Source organism: Paramormyrops kingsleyae, chromosome 25 (genome assembly GCF_048594095.1).
Source record: "Paramormyrops kingsleyae isolate MSU_618 chromosome 25, PKINGS_0.4, whole genome shotgun sequence".
NCBI lineage: Eukaryota > Metazoa > Chordata > Actinopteri > Osteoglossiformes > Mormyridae > Paramormyrops > Paramormyrops kingsleyae.
The window spans coordinates 6,012,231-6,039,656 of NC_132821.1; the positions used below are offsets into that span (position 1 = coordinate 6,012,231).

The following is a 27,426-nucleotide window of genomic DNA, read 5'->3' on the forward strand; positions in this document are numbered from 1 at the left end:
TCTGCTCCCTACATGGAGTACCTTACATTTGTCTATGTTAAATTTCATCTGCCAGGTGTCAGCCCAGTCACTAATTAAATTAAGATCCCGCTGTAGCTGCTGAGCCGCTAGTTCAGTATCTGCTACACCACCCACCTTGGTGTCATCTGCAAATTTCACCAGTTTACAGTATATATTGGTGTCTATATCATTTATGTAAATTAGGAACAAAAGTGGTCCTAAAATTGAACCCTGCGGTACCCCACTATGAACGCAGGCCCACTGTGACATTGAGCCTCTTATAACTACTCGCTGCTTCCTATCCGTTAATCCAGGTCGCTACAGTTCCTAAAATACCTGTCGCTTTGAGTTTAAATGAGAGCCTCTTGTGGGGAACAACATCAAAAGCCTTGAAGCCTTTACAAGTTGAAATTGGCCAATTGATTCTTGGAGGAAGCAGACATTCGCTCCATACTAATGTGGTCCAACAAGAGACCAAAAGATTCATCAGCATTAACAAGGTGCTGCTGGGATTCGGACCCAAGATCTCCTGTATACAAGACAGGCGCTTTAACCAACTAAGCCACAGCACCCGCTGATAAGAGTCGCCCCTCTTACAGTACTTCAGGGATTGTCCAACTACTACAACTAGTAGCCTGACAGCATAAAATTTTTAGATTCAAGCCGATTGTACACTCTTCATTATGTCAGTCAGTCAAGACTCCCCTGCTTCTTCACTCAGTGGATCGTGATGGTGGCAATTGAGATAATGAGAATCTACTGAAACTTCAGCCAGATTTCAGTGATCTACTACTTAAGGAAAGTAAGGTATGGGCCCAAGACTATTGTGTGGACAACATTTTTCGAGAAAACACTGACATAGTGTACTCACACGCCTTGAGTCATAGACTCCTGTACTGTAATCAGTCAGCGTCTGCTATGCACATGGCAGCGTCTGGTTGGGCCATGCTGAGATTCTGAACTAAAGCCTCACCTGGAGCAAATGATTTGCTTCTGACAGCTTCTTCCCACAATGACTGCCTTCAGTGGAAAAAATGCAGAAACCTCACAGCATCTCATTCCCTACAGTGAAACTCAAGGCACTGCTGGGATTTGAACCCAGAATCTCCTGTTTACTAGACAGGCACTTTAACCAACTAAGCCACAGTGCCAAGATACAGGAAAAAGTAGGACCACCACTGCCCTTGTCTGTCAGTTACGTATTTTACAACTCCAAGACCGTGGCTATGATCCTTGCCAACCGTTGAAATTGGTCAACACTTCCTCTACACAACCGCTTCAAATTCTTTCTTCTCCATAACTTTCTCTCTCCAGGCCACTGCTGTTCACCTCTGTCATGTTCACTGCCCAATGAAGAAGGTAGCTGTGTGGCTTCTTGCAAACACTTCACATTTCAGGCATTATCAAACTACTAAAGTTGGTAGCGTGACAGCAGAAAATGTTTAGAAGCAAGCCAATTGTACACTCTTCATTATTTGAGTCAGTCAAGACTCCCCTGCTTCTTCAATTAGTAGATCGTAATGGTGGCAATTGAGATAATGAGAATCTGCTGAAACTTCAACCAGATGGTGTCACCGCCCCTTTACACTTAGAGAAAAACTATTTATAATGGTTTAACTTTGACTTTTAACTAATAAAGTCCCTAAGTGACGTCTACTGCACAAACTAGTTCAGTCATGTGACAAGTGAGGCATTCTGGGTGTTCAAGACACCATTTTCAAAGTCTTGGTCTACCTGGTTAGCTAATGAGACCACTGTGCTAATTTTAAAAACTTTCTTTTCTTTTTGCAAAGGTAAGCTTTTACTCATTCAGCAATTCTAAACTTTAGATAAGATGTCATAGGTCACTTGTAACCTAGTTTGGTAATATTTCTGAAACAATTTGATCTAGAATCAGTTTGTTAAATATCGCTGTGACAAATATGTCACATCAGGCATTAAACTCCAAATTTTCTTAAAAAACTGATGTGACATACAGTATTTGTCACAAAAAGACAAAAACTGATCATTTGCTTAGTCAGTTTAGCTCATTCAGTTATTTTAAGTAAATGTATTCTTTGTTGTTAATTCTCAGTCATATTTAACTAAATTCAAGCATAACTAATTTATTAAATTACCTAAATTTGTGATGGAACTTTACTTTAGCTTTGTCGAGGCGTTTTTCAGTTACGCCCCATTTTTTGTCATTTTCACTCTTTAGTAGAATGGATAAAAAGAAAAAATATAGTGTTCAAGATGCGCTGGAGTTTATCGCTGCAGAGGACAGTGAGTATGAGGGATGTGAAAGTAGCTCAGATGAAGATTCTGAAGACCCTAATTACATCCCCCACAAAGACGTGGAGAGTGATGAATCAAGTGAATCCAGTGATTCAGACAGTTGTGATTCAAGTGATTTAGAGACAGAGCCACATTCAAGCCATATGGACACTGGGCAGCCCAAGGCAGCCATCAAAGGACAAAAATTCTCCTGGAGAAAGAAAACGTTCAAAACCCCTGAGACCACATTCAAGGGACCCTGTGCCAAACCTCCAGATGAGATCCACACTCCACTGGAGTACTTCAAAAACTTCATCACAGATAATATGCTGCTGTTGTTAATGGAACAAACAAATTTATACAGTGTACAAAAATCCAACCATCTGAGAAATGTAAATACCACTGTTAAAGAACTAGAAATACTCATTGGTCTCTATCTGAGGATGGGTCTGTGCCAAATGCCTGGAAATCGAGCATACTGGGAAAATGACGCCAGGTGTCCTATGGTAGCAGATAACATGTCCCGCAACCGATTTCAAACCCTGCTGGGATCTCTACATTTCACTGACAATACAGATTTATTACACAGAGATGCAGAAGACAACTGCTGGAAGATCCGTCCATGGCTTGAAATGTTTCGCAAACAATGCCTGGATATCGTCCCAGAGGAGTACAACTCTGTTGATGAGCAAATGGTACCCTTCAAGGGGACACACAGCCCAATAAGGCAGTATGTGAAGGGAAAGCCCCACCCCTGGGGATTGAAAATCTGGGCCCGGTGCTCATCCTCTGGTATGCTCCATGATTTTGTTGTTTATCAAGGTGGTACTGGGAAGAAGACTTTACTTGGGATTGGAGGAGATGTTGTGGTGAAGTTGTGTGAAACTCTGCCAGCTGAGCAAAACTACAAAGTTTTTGCTGATAACTTCTTCTCCTCAGCCCCACTTGTGCTCACACTTCTTCAGCGACAGATCTACTTTGTAGGAACACTTCGTGGAAATCGCTTAGCAGGTTGTCAGCTTGAAGATGAAAAAAGTCTTGCCCAGAGAGGCAGAGGATCTGTTGATGCCAGGGTGAATAAGGAGGAGAGCATGGTTATTGTGAAGTGGTATGACAACAAATCTGTTACCCTCATCTCATCCTATTGTGCAACTGAGCCTCAAGATACAGTCCGTCGCTGGAGCAAATCGGACAAGGCATTTGTTGAGGTCAAAAGGCCACACATTGTGAAGGAGTACAACACATTCATGGGGGGTATTGACCTGCTTGACGCCTGCATTGCAAGGTACAAGTACCACATGAAGTCACAGAGGTGGTATCTCTACCTGTTCTGGCAAACCATCATGCTCGGTGTTGTCAACGCATGGTTGATTTATCGTCGTGACTGCAAGCTACTTGGTGTCCAAAAGCCACTGAAACAAAGAACCTTCCAGGCAGAAGTTGCCACAAGCCTGATCCTTTGGAAATCACACAGGGGGCGCCCATCACAGAACATCTCATCACCACCTCCACCACCCAAGAGAGTTCGTGTTGGAGTTCCAGAGGATGTCCGGACTGATGAGGTTGCACATTGGCCGGTAAAATGTGAAAAGCGAGGTCGGTGCAAAAATTGCAAGGTGAATGCAACTACCACCCTCTGTGAAAAATGTGATGTACGTCTTTGTTTCACAGAGGAAAGAAATTGCTTCAAAAGTTACCATTACCAAAGGTAAACTTCTAACAACTGCAATGAAAAAAGCCATTTGAGCAAGTTATTGACTTTATGTAACATTCTTTTCAATTTTGCCAAAATGTTTTTATATGCTCATGTTTTTAGTTCATTACACCTCTCTAATGTTAATGTTTTTTCAGTGACATGTTCAATTGTACCTCCAACATTGGGCTGATTTATTTATTTTTTTTCCCAAGAAGCTTGTTGAAGTAAACCAAGAAGTGTTACCATCATTATCCATGTTAAGAATTTGAAAATAAAAAGGAAATTCTGTTTTTAAAAGCAAGAAAGTGTTTACAGAATTACTTTCTAAATATGGAACAAATGTACCTTGTTTGCCCAATGTGACGCATATGTGACATTTCAGATCTGGGCCAGTAGGTGGTGCTATTACAAAAAAAACTTCAGAAATGTGTTATATATGATTCATTTGATATAACTTACAACCCCCGTAATTTTCATGAAAGTAGAAATAGGTCTGGGGTCTTAAGGGTTAAGGAAAGTAAGGTATGGGCCCAAGATTTTTGTGTGGACATTTTTCGAGAAAACACTGACATAGTGTACTCAAACACCTTGAGTCAGAGGCTCCTGTACTGTAATCAGTCAGCGTGTGCTATGCACATGGCAGCGTCTGGTTGGGCCATGCTGAGATTCTGAACTCAAGCCTCACCTGGAGCAAATGATTTGCTTCTGACAGTTTCTTCCCACAATGACGGCCTTCAGTGGAAAAAAGGCAAGAAGCTCACAACATTTCATACAGTGAAATTCAAGGCACTGCTGGGATTTGAACACAGGATCTCCTGTATACTAGACAGGCACTATAACCAACTAAGCCACAGCACTAAGAGACAGGAAAAAGTAGGACCACCACTACCCTTGTCTGTCAGTTACGTATTTCACAATTACATGATCGTGGCTATGATCCTTGCCAACCGTTGAAATTGCTCAACACTTCCTCTACACAACTGCTTCAAATTCATTCTTCTCCATAACTATCCTTCTCCAGGCCACTGCTGTTCACCTCTGTCATATTCACTGCCCAACGAAGAAGGTAGCTGTGTGGCTTCTAGCAAAGTCATCAGTATTGAACTATTTTCTCGAGCAGAACTATTGTAATACCTCCATGGCAGGAGCAAAGACACGTTGTGCGAGTGCCTAGCTGACACTTTTGCTCTTAACATACAAGGTCTACACTTACCATGCCTCCAGCAGACATGACGGTTGTTCTTGGCAAAAGATTCATCAGCATTAACAAGGTGCTGCTGGGATTCGGACCCAGGATCTCCTGTTTACAAGACAGGCACTTTAAACCACTAAGCCACAGCACCCCCTGGTAAGAATTGCACCTCTTACTTCAGGGATTGTCCAAGTACTACAACTAGTAGCCTGACAGCATAAAATTTTTAGATTCAAGCCGATTGTCCACTCTTCATTATGTCAGTCATTCAAGACTCCCCTGCTGCTTCACTCAGTGGATCGTGATGGTGGCAATTGAGATAATGAGAATCTGCAGAAACTTCAGCCAGATTTCAGAGAACTACTACTTAAGGAAAGTAAGGTATGGGCCCAAGACTATTGAGTGGACAACATTTTTCGAGAAAACACTGACATAGTGTACTCACACGCCTTGAGTCATAGACTGCTGTACTGTAATCAGTCAGCGTCTGCTATGCACATGGCAGCGTCTGGTTGGGCCATGCGGAGATTCTGAACTAAAGCCTCACCTGGAGCAAATGATTTGCTTCTGACAGCTTCTTCCCACAATGACTGCCTTCAGTGGAAAAAATGCAGAAACCTCACAACATCTCATTCCCTACAGTGAAACTCAAGGCACTGCTGGGATTCGAACCCAGGATCTCCTGTTTACTAGACAGGCACTTTAACCAACTATGCCACAGTGCCAAGAGACAGGAAAAAGTAGGACCACCACTGCCATTGTCTGTCAGTTAAGTATTTTACAACTACAAGACCGTGGCTATGATCCTTGCCAGCCGTTGAAATTGCTCAACACGTCCTCTACACAACCGCTTCAAATTCATTCTTCTCCATAACTTTCTTTCTCCAGGCCACTGCTGTTCACCTCTGTCATGTTCACTGCCCAATGAAGAAGGTAGCTGTGTGGCTTCTAGCAAACACTTCAGTATTGAACTATATTCTCGAGCAGAACTATTGTAATGCCTCCATGGCAGGAGCAAAGACACCTTGTGCGAGTGCCTAGCTGACACTTTTGCTCTTAACATACAAAGTTTACACTTACCATGCCTCCAGCAGACATGAAGGTTATTCTTGGCAAAAGATTCATCAGCATTAAAAAGGTGCTGCTGGGATTTGGACCCAGGATCTCCTGTTTACAAGACAGGCGCTTTAACCAACTAAGCTACAGCACCCCCTGGTAAGAAATGCACCTCTTACTTCAGGGATTGTCCAAGTCCTACAACTAGTAGCCTGACAGCATAAAATTTTTAGATTCAAGCCGATTGTACACTCTTCATTATGTCAGTCAGTCAAGACTCCCCTGCTTCTTCACTCAGTGGATCGTGATGGTGGCAATTGAGATAATGAGAATCTGCTGAAACTTCAGCCAGATTTCAGTGATCTACTACTTAAGGAAAGTAAGGTATGGGCCCAAGACTATTGTGTGGACAACATTTTTCGAGAAAACACTGACATAGTGTACTCACACGCCTTGAGGCATAGACTCCTGTACTGTAATCAGTCAGCGTCTGCTATGCACGTGGTAGCATCTGGTTGGGCCATGCGGAGATTCTGAATTAAAGCCTCACCTGGAGCAAATGATTTGCTTCTGACAGTTTCTTCCCACAATGACGGCCTTCAGTGGAAAAAAGGCAAGAAGCTCGCAGCATTTCATTTCCTACAGTGAAATTCAAGGCACTGCTGGGATTTGAACCCAGGATCTCCTGTTTACTCGACAGTAGGGATGGCACGGTTCATGAAAAAAAACCGAACCGTTCGGTTCGCTTGTCTCGGTTCGGAGCATGCATGCGTCGCACGGTTCGACGGTTCATGACATGCGCAATGTAGCCTCGTGCCCCGTATGTGACGTCAGTGTGTTTCCCTTTCGCGCGAAAGAATAGGCTATATGCACAGAGCGTTGTGACGTAGTTCCGGTAAAAGTTCAGCCAGCTAAGTAATTTCCGGTAGCCTTTCGTTTGCTGCGTTTAGCTCGTGTTTTCGGCGTTACCACCGTCTCTGAAGAAAACGTTTAAATTTCAGCCAACCGATAGCACAACATCTGAACACTGTTGTGCGCCTTTGTTGTGTGACTTTATTTAATGTGCGGTTAGGCACTTTGTTAAAGAAAATTAAGTTATCTGTGACAAAGCACTCCAGTGAGTGTCATGCCTCGATCGTCCGCTCTTTCCGTGTGCCACGCCCCCTCGTTAACCCTGTGTGGATTCCCCGTGTTTACCAGCTGTTCCTGATTGTTGTCAAATTTGTCATTACTCCATTGTATTTAGTCCGCGTTTCCGTTTCTTTCTCCAGTCCGGTCATTATATTGCAATTCTGCTTTACCGCTCGTCTGTGTTCCTTTTGCTCATTAAACCCCGCATTCCCCCGATCCTAGGTCTCCTCGCCTCTGCTTCCCCGGTCAGCGTTGTAACAGTGAGCCTGCTTCCATGCTGCAATGTGAACATTTGCCATGTTCCTAAAAATTCTGTTTATTGCAGTAGACCTACAGGCTATTGCCAGATGATCATACTAGACATATCAACTGGACATATTTTGAACTATTACAGATTGATGTCTTGTACATACACAGAAACTGGATTTTATCGATTACTCAAGAACATTCAATATAATGAATACCAATTTTTTTCACGTTATATATATATATATATATATTTATATATATAACGAACCGAATCAGGCTTAATCAAGATAGGTGATTTATCATTTTAAGGATCCCCAATTAAATTAACCCCGTGGACCGGACAAATACAAAACGAATGATTAAACATTATATGCGTCTCTTTTTGTATGTTTTCTAAATAAGACCGCATGCCCATACCCAACTGTAATAGCGATTAAAGCGATCTATTCTTTTAGCATTTATGTTAAGGCAAGACTTTTATTTTATTACTGTTCTGGGATTAATAATGTTTAATAATTTTAATAATGTGCTTTAAGTCAAGTCAAATTCAGTTTATGCATGATTACATGATATAGCTTTTTTAATACTGTATCCTAAATTGTGGATAATTAAGCTATATATCATATGCTGAAGTACATTTCTGGAGTGTTAAAGATTAAAAGAAAAAATAACAAGAACCGTACAGAACCGAAAACCGTGACCCTAAAACCGTGATACAAACCGAACCGTGGGTTTTGTGAACCGTGCCACCCCTACTAGACAGGCACTATAACCAACTAAGCCACAGCACCAAGAGACAGGAAAAAGTAGGACCACCACTACCCTTGTCTGTTAGTTACGTATTTCACAATTACATGATCGTGGCTATGATCCTTGCCAACCGTTGAAATTGGTCAACACTTCCTCTACACAAATGCTTCAAATTCTTTCTTCTCCATAACTATCCTTCTCCAGGCCACTGCTGTTCACCTCTGTCATGTTCACTGCCCAACGAAGAAGGTAGCTGTGTGGCTTCTAGCAAACTCTTCAGTATTGAACTATATTCTCGAGCAGAACTATTGTAATGCCTCCATGGCAGGAGCAAAGACACGTTGTGCGAGTGCCTAGCTGACACTTTTGCTCTTAACATACAAGGTCTACACTTACCATGCCTCCAGCAGACATGACGGTTGTTCTTGGCAAAAGATTCATCAGCATTAACAAGGTGCTGCTGGGATTCGGACCCAGGATCTCCTGTTTACAAGACAGGCACTTTAAACCACTAAGCCACAGCACCCCCTGGTAAGAATTGCACCTCTTACTTCAGGGATTGTCCAAGTACTACAACTAGTAGCCTGACAGCATAAAATTTTTAGATTCAAGCCGATTGTCCACTCTTCATTATGTCAGTCATTCAAGACTCCCCTGCTGCTTCACTCAGTGGATCGTGATGGTGGCAATTGAGATAATGAGAATCTGCAGAAACTTCAGCCAGATTTCAGAGAACTACTACTTAAGGAAAGTAAGGTATGGGCCCAAGACTATTGAGTGGACAACATTTTTCGAGAAAACACTGACATAGTGTACTCACACGCCTTGAGTCATAGACTGCTGTACTGTAATCAGTCAGCGTCTGCTATGCACATGGCAGCGTCTGGTTGGGCCATGCGGAGATTCTGAACTAAAGCCTCACCTGGAGCAAATGATTTGCTTCTGACAGCTTCTTCCCACAATGACTGCCTTCAGTGGAAAAAATGCAGAAACCTCACAACATCTCATTCCCTACAGTGAAACTCAAGGCACTGCTGGGATTTGAACCCAGGATCTCCTGTTTACTAGACAGGCACTTTAACCAACTATGCCACAGTGCCAAGAGACAGGAAAAAGTAGGACCACCACTGCCATTGTCTGTCAGTTAAGTATTTTACAACTACAAGACCGTGGCTATGATCCTTGCCAGCCGTTGAAATTGCTCAACACGTCCTCTACACAACCGCTTCAAATTCATTCTTCTCCATAACTTTCTTTCTCCAGGCCACTGCTGTTCACCTCTGTCATGTTCACTGCCCAATGAAGAAGGTAGCTGTGTGGCTTCTAGCAAACACTTCAGTATTGAACTATATTCTCGAGCAGAACTATTGTAATGCCTCCATGGCAGGAGCAAAGACACCTTGTGCGAGTGCCTAGCTGACACTTTTGCTCTTAACATACAAAGTTTACACTTACCATGCCTCCAGCAGACATGAAGGTTATTCTTGGCAAAAGATTCATCAGCATTAAAAAGGTGCTGCTGGGATTTGGACCCAGGATCTCCTGTTTACAAGACAGGCGCTTTAACCAACTAAGCTACAGCACCCCCTGGTAAGAAATGCACCTCTTACTTCAGGGATTGTCCAAGTCCTACAACTAGTAGCCTGACAGCATAAAATTTTTAGATTCAAGCCGATTGTACACTCTTCATTATGTCAGTCAGTCAAGACTCCCCTGCTTCTTCACTCAGTGGATCGTGATGGTGGCAATTGAGATAATGAGAATCTGCTGAAACTTCAGCCAGATTTCAGTGATCTACTACTTAAGGAAAGTAAGGTATGGGCCCAAGACTATTGTGTGGACAACATTTTTCGAGAAAACACTGACATAGTGTACTCACACGCCTTGAATCATAGACTCCTGTACTGTAATCAGTCAGCGTCTGCTATGCACGTGGTAGCATCTGGTTGGGCCATGCGGAGATTCTGAATTAAAGCCTCACCTGGAGCAAATGATTTGCTTCTGACAGTTTCTTCCCACAATGACGGCCTTCAGTGGAAAAAAGGCAAGAAGCTCGCAGCATTTCATTTCCTACAGTGAAATTCAAGGCACTGCTGGGATTTGAACCCAGGATCTCCTGTTTACTCGACAGTAGGGATGGCACGGTTCATGAAAAAAAACCGAACCGTTCGGTTCGCTTGTCTCGGTTCGGAGCATGCATGCGTCGCACGGTTCGACGGTTCATGACATGCGCAATGTAGCCTCGTGCCCCGTATGTGACGTCAGTGTGTTTCCCTTTCGCGCGAAAGAATAGGCTATATGCACAGAGCGTTGTGACGTAGTTCCGGTAAAAGTTCAGCCAGCTAAGTAATTTCCGGTAGCCTTTCGTTTGCTGCGTTTAGCTCGTGTTTTCGGCGTTACCACCGTCTCTGAAGAAAACGTTTAAATTTCAGCCAACCGATAGCACAACATCTGAACACTGTTGTGCGCCTTTGTTGTGTGACTTTATTTAATGTGCGGTTAGGCACTTTGTTAAAGAAAATTAAGTTATCTGTGACAAAGCACTCCAGTGAGTGTCATGCCTCGATCGTCCGCTCTTTCCGTGTGCCACGCCCCCTCGTTAACCCTGTGTGGATTCCCCGTGTTTACCAGCTGTTCCTGATTGTTGTCAAATTTGTCATTACTCCATTGTATTTAGTCCGCGTTTCCGTTTCTTTCTCCAGTCCGGTCATTATATTGCAATTCTGCTTTACCGCTCGTCTGTGTTCCTTTTGCTCATTAAACCCCGCATTCCCCCGATCCTAGGTCTCCTCGCCTCTGCTTCCCCGGTCAGCGTTGTAACAGTGAGCCTGCTTCCATGCTGCAATGTGAACATTTGCCATGTTCCTAAAAATTCTGTTTATTGCAGTAGACCTACAGGCTATTGCCAGATGATCATACTAGACATATCAACTGGACATATTTTGAACTATTACAGATTGATGTCTTGTACATACACAGAAACTGGATTTTATCGATTACTCAAGAACATTCAATATAATGAATACCAATTTTTTTCACGTTATATATATATATATATATATTTATATATATAACGAACCGAATCAGGCTTAATCAAGATAGGTGATTTATCATTTTAAGGATCCCCAATTAAATTAACCCCGTGGACCGGACAAATACAAAACGAATGATTAAACATTATATGCGTCTCTTTTTGTATGTTTTCTAAATAAGACCGCATGCCCATACCCAACTGTAATAGCGATTAAAGCGATCTATTCTTTTAGCATTTATGTTAAGGCAAGACTTTTATTTTATTACTGTTCTGGGATTAATAATGTTTAATAATTTTAATAATGTGCTTTAAGTCAAGTCAAATTCAGTTTATGCATGATTACATGATATAGCTTTTTTAATACTGTATCCTAAATTGTGGATAATTAAGCTATATATCATATGCTGAAGTACATTTCTGGAGTGTTAAAGATTAAAAGAAAAAATAACAAGAACCGTACAGAACCGAAAACCGTGACCCTAAAACCGTGATACAAACCGAACCGTGGGTTTTGTGAACCGTGCCACCCCTACTAGACAGGCACTATAACCAACTAAGCCACAGCACCAAGAGACAGGAAAAAGTAGGACCACCACTACCCTTGTCTGTTAGTTACGTATTTCACAATTACATGATCGTGGCTATGATCCTTGCCAACCGTTGAAATTGGTCAACACTTCCTCTACACAAATGCTTCAAATTCTTTCTTCTCCATAACTATCCTTCTCCAGGCCACTGCTGTTCACCTCTGTCATGTTCACTGCCCAACGAAGAAGGTAGCTGTGTGGCTTCTAGCAAACTCTTCAGTATTGAACTATATTCTCGAGCAGAACTATTGTAATGCCTCCATGGCAGGAGCAAAGACACGTTGTGCGAGTGCCTAGCTGACACTTTTGCTCTTAACATACAAGGTCTACACTTACCATGCCTCCAGCAGACATGAAGGTTATTCTTGGCAAAAGATTCATCAGCATTAACAAGGTGCTGCTGGGATTCGGACTCAGGATCTCCTGTTTACAAGACAGGTGCTTTAAGCAACTAAGCCACAGCACCTCGAGGTAAGAATTGCACCTCTTACTTCAGGGATTGTCCAAGTACTACAACTAGTAGCCTGACAGCATAAAATTTTTAGATTCAAGCCGATTGTACACTCTTCATTATGTCAGTCAGTCAAGACTCCCCTGCTGCTTCACTCAGTGGATCGTGATGGTGGCAATTGAGATAATGAGAATCTGCAGAAACTTCAGCCAGATTTCAGAGAACTACTACTTAAGGAAAGTAAGGTATGGGCCCAAGACTATTGAGTGGACAACATTTTTCGAGAAAACACTGACATAGTGTACTCACACGCCTTGAGTCATAGACTGCTGTACTGTAATCAGTCAGCGTCTGCTATGCACATGGCAGCGTCTGGTTGGGCCATGCGGAGATTCTGAACTAAAGCCTCACCTGGAGCAAATGATTTGCTTCTGACAGCTTCTTCCCACAATGACTGCCTTCAGTGGAAAAAATGCAGAAACCTCACAACATCTCATTCCCTACAGTGAAACTCAAGGCACTGCTGGGATTTGAACCCAGGATCTCCTGTTTACTAGACAGGCACTTTAACCAACTATGCCACAGTGCCAAGAGACAGGAAAAAGTAGGACCACCACTGCCATTGTCTGTCAGTTAAGTATTTTACAACTACAAGACCGTGGCTATGATCCTTGCCAGCCGTTGAAATTGCTCAACACGTCCTCTACACAACCGCTTCAAATTCATTCTTCTCCATAACTTTCTTTCTCCAGGCCACTGCTGTTCACCTCTGTCATGTTCACTGCCCAATGAAGAAGGTAGCTGTGTGGCTTCTAGCAAACACTTCAGTATTGAACTATATTCTCGAGCAGAACTATTGTAATGCCTCCATGGCAGGAGCAAAGACACCTTGTGCGAGTGCCTAGCTGACACTTTTGCTCTTAACATACAAAGTTTACACTTACCATGCCTCCAGCAGACATGAAGGTTATTCTTGGCAAAAGATTCATCAGCATTAAAAAGGTGCTGCTGGGATTTGGACCCAGGATCTCCTGTTTACAAGACAGGCGCTTTAACCAACTAAGCTACAGCACCCCCTGGTAAGAAATGCACCTCTTACTTCAGGGATTGTCCAAGTCCTACAACTAGTAGCCTGACAGCATAAAATTTTTAGATTCAAGCCGATTGTACACTCTTCATTATGTCAGTCAGTCAAGACTCCCCTGCTTCTTCACTCAGTGGATCGTGATGGTGGCAATTGAGATAATGAGAATCTGCTGAAACTTCAGCCAGATTTCAGTGATCTACTACTTAAGGAAAGTAAGGTATGGGCCCAAGACTATTGTGTGGACAACATTTTTCGAGAAAACACTGACATAGTGTACTCACACGCCTTGAATCATAGACTCCTGTACTGTAATCAGTCAGCGTCTGCTATGCACGTGGTAGCATCTGGTTGGGCCATGCGGAGATTCTGAATTAAAGCCTCACCTGGAGCAAATGATTTGCTTCTGACAGTTTCTTCCCACAATGACGGCCTTCAGTGGAAAAAAGGCAAGAAGCTCGCAGCATTTCATTTCCTACAGTGAAATTCAAGGCACTGCTGGGATTTGAACCCAGGATCTCCTGTTTACTCGACAGTAGGGATGGCACGGTTCATGAAAAAAAACCGAACCGTTCGGTTCGCTTGTCTCGGTTCGGAGCATGCATGCGTCGCACGGTTCGACGGTTCATGACATGCGCAATGTAGCCTCGTGCCCCGTATGTGACGTCAGTGTGTTTCCCTTTCGCGCGAAAGAATAGGCTATATGCACAGAGCGTTGTGACGTAGTTCCGGTAAAAGTTCAGCCAGCTAAGTAATTTCCGGTAGCCTTTCGTTTGCTGCGTTTAGCTCGTGTTTTCGGCGTTACCACCGTCTCTGAAGAAAACGTTTAAATTTCAGCCAACCGATAGCACAACATCTGAACACTGTTGTGCGCCTTTGTTGTGTGACTTTATTTAATGTGCGGTTAGGCACTTTGTTAAAGAAAATTAAGTTATCTGTGACAAAGCACTCCAGTGAGTGTCATGCCTCGATCGTCCGCTCTTTCCGTGTGCCACGCCCCCTCGTTAACCCTGTGTGGATTCCCCGTGTTTACCAGCTGTTCCTGATTGTTGTCAAATTTGTCATTACTCCATTGTATTTAGTCCGCGTTTCCGTTTCTTTCTCCAGTCCGGTCATTATATTGCAATTCTGCTTTACCGCTCGTCTGTGTTCCTTTTGCTCATTAAACCCCGCATTCCCCCGATCCTAGGTCTCCTCGCCTCTGCTTCCCCGGTCAGCGTTGTAACAGTGAGCCTGCTTCCATGCTGCAATGTGAACATTTGCCATGTTCCTAAAAATTCTGTTTATTGCAGTAGACCTACAGGCTATTGCCAGATGATCATACTAGACATATCAACTGGACATATTTTGAACTATTACAGATTGATGTCTTGTACATACACAGAAACTGGATTTTATCGATTACTCAAGAACATTCAATATAATGAATACCAATTTTTTTCACGTTATATATATATATATATATATTTATATATATAACGAACCGAATCAGGCTTAATCAAGATAGGTGATTTATCATTTTAAGGATCCCCAATTAAATTAACCCCGTGGACCGGACAAATACAAAACGAATGATTAAACATTATATGCGTCTCTTTTTGTATGTTTTCTAAATAAGACCGCATGCCCATACCCAACTGTAATAGCGATTAAAGCGATCTATTCTTTTAGCATTTATGTTAAGGCAAGACTTTTATTTTATTACTGTTCTGGGATTAATAATGTTTAATAATTTTAATAATGTGCTTTAAGTCAAGTCAAATTCAGTTTATGCATGATTACATGATATAGCTTTTTTAATACTGTATCCTAAATTGTGGATAATTAAGCTATATATCATATGCTGAAGTACATTTCTGGAGTGTTAAAGATTAAAAGAAAAAATAACAAGAACCGTACAGAACCGAAAACCGTGACCCTAAAACCGTGATACAAACCGAACCGTGGGTTTTGTGAACCGTGCCACCCCTACTAGACAGGCACTATAACCAACTAAGCCACAGCACCAAGAGACAGGAAAAAGTAGGACCACCACTACCCTTGTCTGTTAGTTACGTATTTCACAATTACATGATCGTGGCTATGATCCTTGCCAACCGTTGAAATTGGTCAACACTTCCTCTACACAAATGCTTCAAATTCTTTCTTCTCCATAACTATCCTTCTCCAGGCCACTGCTGTTCACCTCTGTCATGTTCACTGCCCAACGAAGAAGGTAGCTGTATGGCTTCTAGCAAACTCTTCAGTATTGAACTATATTCTCGAGCAGAACTATTGTAATGCCTCCATGGCAGGAGCAAAGACACGTTGTGCGAGTGCCTAGCTGACACTTTTGCTCTTAACATACAAGGTCTACACTTACCATGCCTCCAGCAGACATGAAGGTTATTCTTGGCAAAAGATTCATCAGCATTAACAAGGTGCTGCTGGGATTCGGACTCAGGATCTCCTGTTTACAAGACAGGTGCTTTAAGCAACTAAGCCACAGCACCTCGAGGTAAGAATTGCACCTCTTACTTCAGGGATTGTCCAAGTACTACAACTAGTAGCCTGACAGCATAAAATTTTTAGATTCAAGCCGATTGTACACTCTTCATTATGTCAGTCAGTCAAGACTCCCCTGCTTCTTCACTCAGTGGATCGTGATGGTGGCAATTGAGATAATGAGAATCTGCTGAAATTTCAGCCAGATTTCAGTGATCTACTACTTAAGGAAAGTAAGGTATGGGCCCAAGACTATTGTGTGGACAACATTTTTCGAGAAAACACTGACATAGTGTACTCACACGCCTTGAGTCATAGACTCCTGTACTGTAATCAGTCAGCGTCTGCTATGCACATGGCAGTGACTGGTTGAGCCATGCGGAGATTCTGAACTAAAGCCTCACCTGGAGCAAATGATTTGCTTCTGACAGCTTCTTCCCACAATGACTGCCTTCAGTGGAAAAAATGCAGAAACCTCACAGCATCTCATTCCCTACAGTGAAACTCAAGGCACTGCTGGGATTTGAACCCACACTGTAATCCCAAACAGTCATACTAGCTCATAACTAATAGGGTCATAACAGTAAAATGTCATTATGCAGTTGACCAAACTATAAAGTTTTGAGCTCTGTTGAGATTTGAGCCACTTTAATTGAATAGGGCTCCATATTTTATAGCTAATTTGTGTGGAACACTCAAAAAGTTTAGAAACCACACAGTAGTGTCATAACGTTATCGACGTCATGACGTTCTGGTGGGTGGGTCTTATCTCTCCTTCAGGAAAGCTGAGTCAGCCATCTTGATTTTACCTTGATGCGGAGAAGTCTTGGCCAGCCCATGTGGATGTGGAACACAGTTTAATTTGTTTTTGTTTGTTTGCAGTGCGCACTTTTATCCCCCCACTTCAAACCACCACCACTACCACCTCAGTTTTTTTTTCCATTAGTGTTATTGCCCTCGTTTTCTTAAGCGCCGTCTTAGCATCAGCCCTGATTTGGTAAGTAACGCTAAGGTTTTTATTTTATTATTGAATTTCGATAAATAGTCTTAAATTTGGAACTGGGAATACATTTGTCCAATGTGCACAGTGAATTTTTTTGTAAGTAGTTTACAAATCCAAGTAATTGTAACTTTAGAAGTTGTTGAATGTGACAAACAGTGTTGGGGGTAACGCGTAAAAGTAACGTGCGTTACGTAATAATATTACTTTTCTTAAGTAACGAGTAATATAACGTATTACTTTAGAAATTTACACATTAATATTTGAGTTACTTTTTTTAAAACAGTAGCGCGAGTTACTTTTTTATTTTAATTAATTTGCTTAAAAAAATATTTAATTACCGTATGTGTTTTTAAAAGAAAATTAAGGTGAGGGTTATAAAGGCTGTTGTTGAATGCTGAATTTCTTAGTAAAAAAAAACACGTCTAAGGCCTGAACAAGATAAAGCTTTAGCCAGGTAAGAAATAAGTAACGCAAAAGTAACTCAAAATTAATATAACGCATTACTTTCCATAAAAAGTAACTAAGTAATGCAATTAGTTACTTTTTGGGGGGAGTTACTCTATTGTAATATATTACATTTAAAATTAACTTTCCCCAACACTGGTGACAAATACGTCTTACAATCATACAACGGTGAAATGTTATCAGCGGGTTTCCTGTATGAACTACATTTCCCATAATGCATGTTTGCCCGGGACACTGACGGTTAGGTCCACGAGTCTGAACTTTCTGGCGGGGACCAGAAGAATAACTTTCCTTGCTTCCCAGTTTCTGCTGGTTGTTGTTATCGCTTTTCGCCGGTAATGCATGTGAGTACTGTGAGTATACTTATTTCAATAAGTGTCCGCGTTACACAGTCTATATTTTACATTGTCGAGCTGTGTGTATGTGTGTGCTAGCATAAAACGAACAATGCTAAATAACATAATGTCAGTGTGTTATCATGATGCTAACCAGACCTGTGTTTGTATTTCTTCGTAGGCTCAAGTGTGTGGTTGTGAGATCATCTCGAAATAATTTTAACAGGTCAGGTAGGATGTATTATATGAAATAGTGTTATTAACACTATTAGCTGAAGTTGGCCCAATGGAGTGGAAGTGCAAGTTGTGTTCTGCAACATCAAATACCCAGGGACAATTATTTTGGCACTATACTGTACTGCATAGCCAATATTCAAGAGTGTCCCCCCTGCCATGTCTCTATGACAGTTGTATTTGTACTTTTCCATCATTTGAAGCAATGAAAGCTCATCTGTCAAGATCTCATAATGATACATGTAGAGTAGATCCAACTGAAAGAGCATGTGTTTTTTTTACATGTCCTTTGTGTAACTTGAAGCAGCCCTTTTCTGAGGAAATTCTATTTGGTCATTTGAGAAGTCATTTACGAAGTCATGAGATGGTAGCATGCCCATTCAAGAACTGTAATTACAGAACAAATAGCTACTCAGCGTTTAATGCACACAAAAGTAGAAAACATAGTGGTGATTCAGACTTTGGTGAAAGTGTTGTATTGGCAGACAATGATAGTGCCCCAGTTGTAGTTGCAGCAGAAAGTCTTGGGGAACCTGCTGAAAGTCACAGTGCAGGGTCTGCGGACACATTTGATCTTAATGAGGTAAACAGTCAGTGTGACACAGACACTTAAAGAGCCCAGTTGAACCATAACTTGGCATCATTATTCCTAAAGATGCAATCTATTCGTCATGTATCTGACATGGCATCTCAGGAAATAGTGGAACATTTGACTCAGATATTTTCCTTGTCACAACCGATACTCAAACATGACATTAGAGAGGTCTTACAGAGTCATGACATCACTGTCAGTGAAACACTTCTAAATGAGGTTGTCAGTACTGTTATGGACAGTAATGTTATAGTCAGTGCCACAGCTAAGGGGAAGCAGTTATCTTCAACCAAGAAAAGGAAAACCTTCATCGAAAATAATTACCCTGTGGTAAAGCCTGTACAGTATCTGCTACAGCCAGGACACACAGCAGTGCATGTTCCCATTCTTGAGATGATACAAAAAATCTTCAATCATACAGATATTTTGGACAAAATTAAAGAAAGAAAAGTGGCACAAAACGGTCATTATGTAAGCCACCAAGATGGTTTGTACTTCAAAGAGAACACATTCTTGTCTTCAGATGAGTTAAAAATAACACTAATTTTGTACATTGATGATTTGGAAATAGCCAATCCACTTGGCACATCACGCAAAATACACAAAATATGTTCAGTATATTGGACGCTTGCTGATCTTCCCAGTAAATACCGATCAGCCCTTCATGTGATTCAGCTTGCAGCTTTATGTAAAGTGGCTGATATGCAGACATTTGGCTATGAAAAAGCACTTGGTCCTTTGTTGAGAGACCTCCGTACCCTTGAACAAGATGGGGTCTTCATAGAGTCTATTGGTAAGGTAGTTCAAGGAACAGTCATGTGTGTGGTGTCTGACAATCTTGCAGCCCATGATTTGGCAGGTTTTTCAAAGTCTTTTAGAGCAGAATATTTTTGCAGATTCTACATGGCAACACAAGCTCAACTTCAGACTCATGACATTGCAAGTGGCGAGTTCAGTTTTAGGACAAAAGACAGCCATAATAGTGATGTGCATGCTGTAATGCATGGGGAAAGTCAGAGTCAGAATGGTGTTCAGGCAGATTGTGTCCTGAGCCAGCATCTAGAGCATTTTCATACTGTCACTGGCTTTCCACCTGATGCCCTCCACGATCTTTTTGAGGGCATTGTGCCTGTAGAGCTTGCCCTGTGTATCGGAGAGATGATCCGTCGCAAATACTTCACCCTTGAATATTTGAACGAGAGAATTCTATCGTTTCCATACCAGCACACAGACAAGCTTGAAAAACCTCATAAAATACCACAGACTTTTGCTGTAAAGAAAAGCATTGGTGTTAATGGCCATGAAAATGCCACATTGCTTAGACTGCTCCCTTTAATTATTGGGAATGCAGTTCCTGAAGAGGATGAAGCATGGACTGTGCTAATGGACTTAAAAGAGGTAGTAGAGTTATCGCTGTGCTCAGAATTCACAGAGGAGTCCATCCAGTATTTACAGTCCACGATACAGGATCATAAAGAGATGCTGAAAGAAGCCTTTCCAGATTTCAAACTCCGTCCTAAGCATCACTACGTTGAACACTATCCTGATCTTGTACGCCGTTTTGGGCCCCTTGTGCACTTGTGGACAATGAGGTTTGAGGGTAAACATCGTTTTTTTAAGAGAGTTGTGCACGACACACAAAACTTTAAAAATGTGTTAAAAACACTTGCAGACAGGCATCAATACATGGTAGCATACCATCTCAGTGCCTCAGGATTCTTCAAACCTCACCAGCAGACATCAAATGTCTCTTCTGTACTGGTATCAATGCTTCCAAATGTCGCCAAGACATACATTGAACAAATAACAGCAAGCAATGTTATTTACAGCACATCAAAGGTCTGCATTGATGGAACTGATTATGATGTAGGAATGTTTTTGTCTGTGGGACAAGAGGGAGGACTGCCTAATTACTGTAGAATTCAACAGGTTCTCCTGGTTAACAGTACAGTTGTCTTTCTTTGCCAAGAGCACACATCACACTACATTGAACACCTGAGATCTTACGAACTTTTCCCAAACAATCCGACTGTTCACACCCTATCAGAGCTAAATGACAAAACACCTCTCTGTGCTTACAACATAGATGGAAGATTGCTCTTGACACCCAATTGTTTCATATTATTAAAATGAAGATTTGTTGAAGGAGGTAAACAGATGACTAACATTCTCTTGGAGCTGTGTGGACCAGTTGGTATGTGGTCATGTAAATGTTGTGTGTGTCACCTTTACTCTCCATGAAAATTAATGTGTTTCTGTCTTTTAGGAACCAAAAGATGGCTGCTGCCCAGAAACATGTGCTGCGTGTGTATGTTGCACGAGACACCGCCCTGAAACTTACTCTACTTGAGCGACCAAAGTCAGTGAAGGAGCTGAAAGAAATAATGCAAGAGAGGTTCAAGCCGAGATTGGATGAGGACTTTAGCCTGCACTATGAGGATCCGGACTTTGATGGTGATCTTTGTCTTCTTGTGGACATCAAGGAGTTACCAGAGAAGGGCACATTGAGAGTCATCAGACCTGAAGGTGACACCTCATCTACCGCATCTTCTGACACAGACATACTCCCTAATGCGTTACAGCCGCAGAAGAGTTGGCCTGATCACTTTGTTGTTCCTGGTTTTGGTTATGAAATGGAGCATATTCTAGAAGAAGGAAATCGTGTTTATGAAGAATCAGGAAAATTGCTGAAGTTAAAGAGGTCACATAAGAGTGAAATCCTTAAAAAAATGGCAGAAACGATCTACAATTTTAAACCATACCCACATGAAAAGGAATTGGCAATGGCTGCTAAAGCTTTGATTACAGCTCATCCATGTCTCAGAATGACAGCTGGTGAAGACGGAGAGTTGGGATGGAAACGTCACATAGGGTACAAGTTTGCGTCTTACCGTAACAATCTGGCCAAAGCTGGGGTTGCAGAAGTAGCCATCAACACAGGGAGGCGGAGCCGAAACAACCCCGACAATGATCACCCTCATCAAAATATAAAGAAAGCTGGAAAAGCTGAGGTCAACTACATCATCAACCTACCGAAGGATCAAACCCCAGCCACTCTGGAAACAATGAGAGAAGAAATCATACATGAAGTCGAAAAGACTGAGAGAAACCAATTAGTCATAGGCAAGCTCATGAACATATCCTATGCTCTTCGTCGCCAAGAAATCGTTGGAGCTGTTGTAGCTCCACAGGTGAAAGATGTCATGGTCAGATGGCCAGCCCTACTTATGGAGTCACAGGTAAAAAAATAAAAAATATTTTATTATTTTACTGTTCTCCCTGTTGAGAGCAATTAATCAACATGACTCTTAAGCATGCCCACTTTGAACGTGATTGATTTTTCCAATATTTCAATGACTGTTTAAAAATCTAAATTTTCAAAAAATTCACCAAAAAGCAAATGGCAAATGTAAAAGTTGACAACACATCACGCTGTGACATTTTTGCCATTCACCCTAAACAAAATATACAGTTTTATTATTAGATTTCCTTTAGATAACATTATACAGCCTGTTTTAAATTAAAGAATGACAATTAACTTTCTATTTTGACCTTGGTTCTGATTCATCCATAATAGAATTGCCCTTGGTTTTGCTACCTGCCAACTGAAAACCTCTCAAAATACATTCACATTTCTGTTCCTAATTCATCTTTGTACATTTCTGTGTAATTCTGTCTATGTACAGGTGTTCGCAGAGTTCCACCGAATCAACAACGTTAACCTGCGCAGTCAATTCTACAAGGAGCTGGACAGACACATGCCTAAACTCATCACCTTGTTCAGAGACAAGGCCACCAAGACTGGCAAGATAGCGGAGGAGCTAGCCAAGCTCATGAGGATTTATGACCCTCAGGTGAATTTTTAACTTTGCATTATTCAGAAACAGATTATTAATAGATTGTTTGCAGACAACTGTAAGAAGCCATAGTGTGAATTACCTCGACTGTGCCCCGAGGTTGTCAAGGAACATTGTCTCTCATCAGAGATAAACGTCTTGACAAGATGTATTCTATCAGAAAGAGGTACCTTAAAAAGATACTTGAACAGCTTCAATTTGAAGAAGTCCAAATAACTACTGTTTTCGTAAAAATTGGATTTACAATTTTGAGTTTTTTCCTTTGTGAGTTATTTAAGTATTTACAATAGAAACTGATTCATTTGAAAAATGTTTTACTGAAGAAATGGTGACCCAGAATACTGTATCTACCATCTGTAGCAATGACCACCATCAGAATATGGAGCTATTTAACACTTAGATTTTTTTTAAGTGTTTGCTCTGCATTTGTGTAATTACTATTGTAATGGATATATTTTGTCCATCTAGGAACAACGTGATGTAAATATGAGACGGGCCCTCGTCCTTCGTGCACTTCCTGTGTACCTGCGTGAAGATGCCTCCAAGTTCTTCAGGACCTGTAACATAAGTGTACTGGCCTCACTATCGATCCCTTTGCCTAGCTATCCAGTCAACTTAAACATATGACATCACTCAAAGAACTCTAGGAGAACAAGTGGGGTATTCCAGAAAGCAGGTTAGGTGAAAACTCAGAGTGAATCCTGAGATAAGGGAAACTCTGAGTTAACCATTCTAGAGGGCTATTCCAGAAAGTAGGTTCAACAAACTCTGAGCCTAACCCTGTACTCTGAGTTGAGTTACCCTGTGAAGTGAAACTCTTGAGTTTTCAGTTCAGAGCCCTCTGTCGGACGTGGTGGAGGTGAGCAGCACTTTATGTTCATCTACTCAGCAGGATGTTAGGACACAGATGTGTGTTACACAGCATGTGTTGGTGGTAAAAGCTACTACAAGTTAAAATATCTACTGAATAAACATTTACTTTGTTTAATATGTAAAATAAAAACCAAAGTGAGGAGCCAATGTGAGAATGTTTTTATTTCATTTTCAGCCAATTTAAATTAAATAAAATAGCCTAAATTTAAATGAAATAAAACACTAAACAACATTCAACCACCTCCTCAAAGGCTAATATAAAAGAAAATGATGTTTCATTCAAACTGAAAAGACGGCGGCATCTAAAACTCTGTCAGCGATTTTTATTATGGCCGCAGCCAGAAAATGTCTGCTTCCTGTTTTCTCCCCTGTTGCCACGGTGAATCACAGTATTGGAGCTCCATTTATGATGGCTTTTTACTAGTCGTCAGGCACAGGCTCAACTCAGGGTTAACATACTCCGAGTCGACTTACCTAACTCAGATCAGCTGTTCTGGAACTGAAAACTCAGTTTCACTTCACAGGGTAAGTCAACTCAGAGTTCAGGGTTAGGCTCAGAGTTTGTTGAACCTCCTTTTGGAATACCCCCCAGGACCTGTTTATGAAGTTCACTTGAGTTGTTATTCTACAAACTGACATGTAGAAATTATGAAAAGGTAAGTATAAAGCATTCCACTACTCAAAAAGTGCTAACCGATGGGTGTGAAACTAACATAAGATATAAGCATATGGGGGGGCAGGGAGGTTAGTTAAGTATGTAACTGGGGGGAAACGGAAAGCCCAAAAAAATCATATTATAAGTAGGCACTGTAATAAGCCTACCCTTTGTTGTCTGTATTTAAACGCCAGGAGTATTAGGAATAAAATTCATGATTTAGAGGCTCTTATCTCATCGGACTCTTATGATATTATAGCAATAACTGAAACGTGGTTGAGTGATAAGGATGGACAAGAATATAATATGGATGGTTACACATTGTTCCGTAAAGACCGTATAGGTAAGAAGGGAGGTGGTGTTGCAGTATATGTAAAGGAAATCTTGCAGGCAAGGGAGCTTACTGATATAAGTAAAAGTACGGAAGCTATATGGGTAAAATTAGATGCTACAAACTCAAATAGCCTAATTGTCGGTGTTTGTTACAGAGCACCCAATGTAGCTGCTGAGGAAAGCAGATTGTTATACAGTGATATTAGGATTATGAGCAATAAAAATGATGTGGTAGTTATGGGTGATTTTAATCTACCGGGGATACAGTGGGACATTGTTGCTGGCTCTTCTGAAAATGAACTTGAGATGGTGGAATTAGTACAGGATTGTTTTTTTACTCAGTTTGTTAACACCCCTACCAGGGGAGATGCCATTCTTGATCTTGTTTTGTCTAATAACCAGGACAGGATTGGTAAATTAGATGTTTTAGAACCACTTGACAGTAGCGATCATAACATGGTTAAATTTGAGGTTAAGTTTAGTGCCCGAAGAGCAAAGTCCAAATCAAAAATATATAATGTTAGGAAGGCTAACTTCAATTGTATGAGATTAAAACTAGAAACCGTGAACTGGATGGAGTTAAATAACAAAACTGTTGAAGAGGCATGGGAATTTTTTAAAAGCACATTATTGCAAGTACAAGAGGACTTCATACCTGTTTCTAGCAAGAATAAATCTAGGAAATTGCAACCTAGGTGGTTTAATAGGGACATAAAGTATAAAGTAAGGAGGAAAAGGGCTTTGTTCCAGAGATGGAAAATAACTGATGATGACATAATAAAGCAAGAGTATCTAAATCTACAGGCTGAATTAAAAAATGACATTAGACGAGCTAAAAGGAATGTCGAAAGGAAGATCGCATTGGAGGCTAAGGATGACGTTAAAAGTTTCTTCCAGTATTTTAACTCTAAAAGAGCTCTAAAAGCTGAAATTACTAATCTGCAGGATAGTAAGGGTCTTATAATTGAAAACGACATTGACATAGTAAATGAGTTCAATGATAGTTTTGCACGGGTATTCACTGTCGAGGACACTAGTAACTTACCAGTTCTTATTACTAATTCAACATCGTCTATAACTAATATATATATAACTGAAGCTGATGTTTTGCAAAGCCTAGCTAAGCTCAAAATAAATAAATCACAGGGCCCTGATGGCATCTTACCTATAGTGTTAAAAGAGATGAGGGATATTATTTGCCGACCCTTAACATTACTGTTTCAAAAATCCTTATCTGAAGGTGTGGTACCTTCTGATTGGAAGCATGCCAACATAACGCCCATTTTCAAAAAAGGGGATAGAAGTAATTTGTCAAACTATAGGCCAATCAGTCTAACTTGTATAACTGGTAAAGTTATGGAGGCTATAATCAAAGAGAAAATGGTAGATTACCTGGACTCAAATAACATTTTGAGGGATAGCCAGCATGGATTTAGGAGAGGTAGATCCTGTTTAACAAATCTGTTGGAGTTTTTTGAGGAAGCTACTCAGGAAGTTGATGATAAGAAGGCCTATGATGTCATCTATTTAGATTTCCAAAAGGCTTTTGATGTTGTTCCCCACAAGAGGCTCTCACTTAAACTCAAAGCGACAGGTATTTTAGGAACTGTAGCGACTTGGATTGATAACTGGTTAACGGATAGGAAGCAGCGAGTAGTTATAAGAGGCTCGATGTCACAGTGGGCCTGCGTTCATAGTGGGGTACCGCAGGGTTCAATTTTAGGACCACTTTTGTTCCTAATTTACATAAATGATATAGACACCAATATATACAGTAAACTGGTGAAATTTGCAGATGACACCAAGGTGGGTGGTGTAGCAGATACTGAACTAGCGGCTCAGCAGCTACAGCGGGATCTTAATTTAATTAGTGACTGGGCTGACACCTGGCAGATGAAATTTAACATAGACAAATGTAAGGTACTCCATGTAGGGAGCAGAAATATAAAGTACAGGTATTTTATGGGACCTACTGAAATAAAGGTAGCTGATTATGAGAAAGACCTTGGTGTGTATGTTGATGCTTCCATGTCTCATTCTCGCCAGTGTGGGGAAGCAATAAAAAAGGCCAATAGGATGTTGGGGTACATCTCCAGGTGTGTGGAGTTTAAGTCAAGGGAGGTAATGCTAAGATTATACAATTCCTTGGTGAGACCTCACCTAGAATATTGTGTACAGGTTTGGTCACCATATCTTAAAAAGGACATAGCGGCCTTAGAAAAGGTGCAGCGTAGGGCCACAAGAATGATTCCTGGTCTTAGAGGAATGTCATACGAGGAAAGGTTATTTGAGCTAAATCTGTTCAGCCTCAAGCAAAGGAGACTGAGGGGGGACATGATCCAGGTCTATAAGATTCTAACAGGTTTGGATGCTGTTCAACCGAATAGTTACTTCAGCATTAGTTCAAATACAAGAACTCGTGGCCATAGGTGGAAATTAGCGGGAGAACATTTCAAACTGGATTTAAGGAAGCACTTCTTTACACAGCGTGTAGTCAGAGTATGGAATAGTCTTCCTGATAACGTAGTGCAAGCTGAATCCTTGGGTTCCTTTAAATCAGAGCTAGATAAGATTTTAACAACTCTGAGCTATTAGTTAAGTTCTCCCCAAGCGAGCTCGATGGGCCGAATGGCCTCCTCTCGTTTGTATAGTTCTTATGTTCTTATGTTCTTATGTACAGAAAATAGTTAAAACATGTAGCTTAGTTGCAGTCTAAGTGCTAAGTGACAGTAATGTCTAGATATCATTAGCATGATTTGTATCCTTGAGGGGCTGAATTCATTATTGTATCATTTGTGTTTTATAGTCAGCAGATGGTCCAGACCTCACTGACACTCCGTTGGCTCTCCTGACAGTCATCACGGGTGACACTACTGATGCATCCCTCTTCAGCCCTGAGAGCATCTGTATTGTCGTGGAGGATGAAGTGCTTGTGAGTGGTCCCACAAATCTGGCTGACTCATTTCTCCTGCTCTTTGGGTACATCTATGCACTAGACCTACAGTACCCAAAGAATCTTGAACTTACATTCACATTTATCCAAAAAGTTGTGGTGTGTCTTGAGGACAACAAACCACTGAAAGGGCGTCTACTGACGCTGAAGAATTAT

The 27,426-nt window shown here is 41.2% G+C and overlaps 12 non-coding genes across 12 annotated transcripts; all 12 read right to left on the bottom strand.

The window, feature by feature from the left end:
* Positions 1 to 498: 498 nt before the first annotated feature.
* On the bottom strand, positions 499 to 572 carry trnat-ugu (transfer RNA threonine (anticodon UGU)). Its single transcript has one exon. It is a non-coding gene; the product is annotated as a tRNA-Thr (tRNA).
* A 505-nt stretch (positions 573 to 1,077) lies between these two features.
* On the bottom strand, positions 1,078 to 1,151 carry trnat-agu (transfer RNA threonine (anticodon AGU)). The gene has a single exon. It is a non-coding gene; the product is annotated as a tRNA-Thr (tRNA).
* Positions 1,152 to 5,221: 4,070 nt separating this feature from the next.
* Positions 5,222 to 5,295, bottom strand: trnat-ugu (transfer RNA threonine (anticodon UGU)). Its single transcript has one exon. It is a non-coding gene; the product is annotated as a tRNA-Thr (tRNA).
* Positions 5,296 to 5,795: 500 nt separating this feature from the next.
* trnat-agu (transfer RNA threonine (anticodon AGU)) lies at positions 5,796 to 5,869 on the bottom strand. Its single transcript has one exon. It is a non-coding gene; the product is annotated as a tRNA-Thr (tRNA).
* A 411-nt stretch (positions 5,870 to 6,280) lies between these two features.
* trnat-ugu (transfer RNA threonine (anticodon UGU)) lies at positions 6,281 to 6,354 on the bottom strand. The gene has a single exon. It is a non-coding gene; the product is annotated as a tRNA-Thr (tRNA).
* A 2,428-nt stretch (positions 6,355 to 8,782) lies between these two features.
* Positions 8,783 to 8,856, bottom strand: trnat-ugu (transfer RNA threonine (anticodon UGU)). Its single transcript has one exon. It is a non-coding gene; the product is annotated as a tRNA-Thr (tRNA).
* A 500-nt stretch (positions 8,857 to 9,356) lies between these two features.
* trnat-agu (transfer RNA threonine (anticodon AGU)) lies at positions 9,357 to 9,430 on the bottom strand. The gene has a single exon. It is a non-coding gene; the product is annotated as a tRNA-Thr (tRNA).
* Positions 9,431 to 9,841: 411 nt separating this feature from the next.
* trnat-ugu (transfer RNA threonine (anticodon UGU)) lies at positions 9,842 to 9,915 on the bottom strand. The gene has a single exon. It is a non-coding gene; the product is annotated as a tRNA-Thr (tRNA).
* A 2,428-nt stretch (positions 9,916 to 12,343) lies between these two features.
* On the bottom strand, positions 12,344 to 12,417 carry trnat-ugu (transfer RNA threonine (anticodon UGU)). The gene has a single exon. It is a non-coding gene; the product is annotated as a tRNA-Thr (tRNA).
* Positions 12,418 to 12,917: 500 nt separating this feature from the next.
* Positions 12,918 to 12,991, bottom strand: trnat-agu (transfer RNA threonine (anticodon AGU)). Its single transcript has one exon. It is a non-coding gene; the product is annotated as a tRNA-Thr (tRNA).
* A 411-nt stretch (positions 12,992 to 13,402) lies between these two features.
* trnat-ugu (transfer RNA threonine (anticodon UGU)) lies at positions 13,403 to 13,476 on the bottom strand. Its single transcript has one exon. It is a non-coding gene; the product is annotated as a tRNA-Thr (tRNA).
* A 2,428-nt stretch (positions 13,477 to 15,904) lies between these two features.
* On the bottom strand, positions 15,905 to 15,978 carry trnat-ugu (transfer RNA threonine (anticodon UGU)). Its single transcript has one exon. It is a non-coding gene; the product is annotated as a tRNA-Thr (tRNA).
* Positions 15,979 to 27,426: the final 11,448 nt, after the last annotated feature.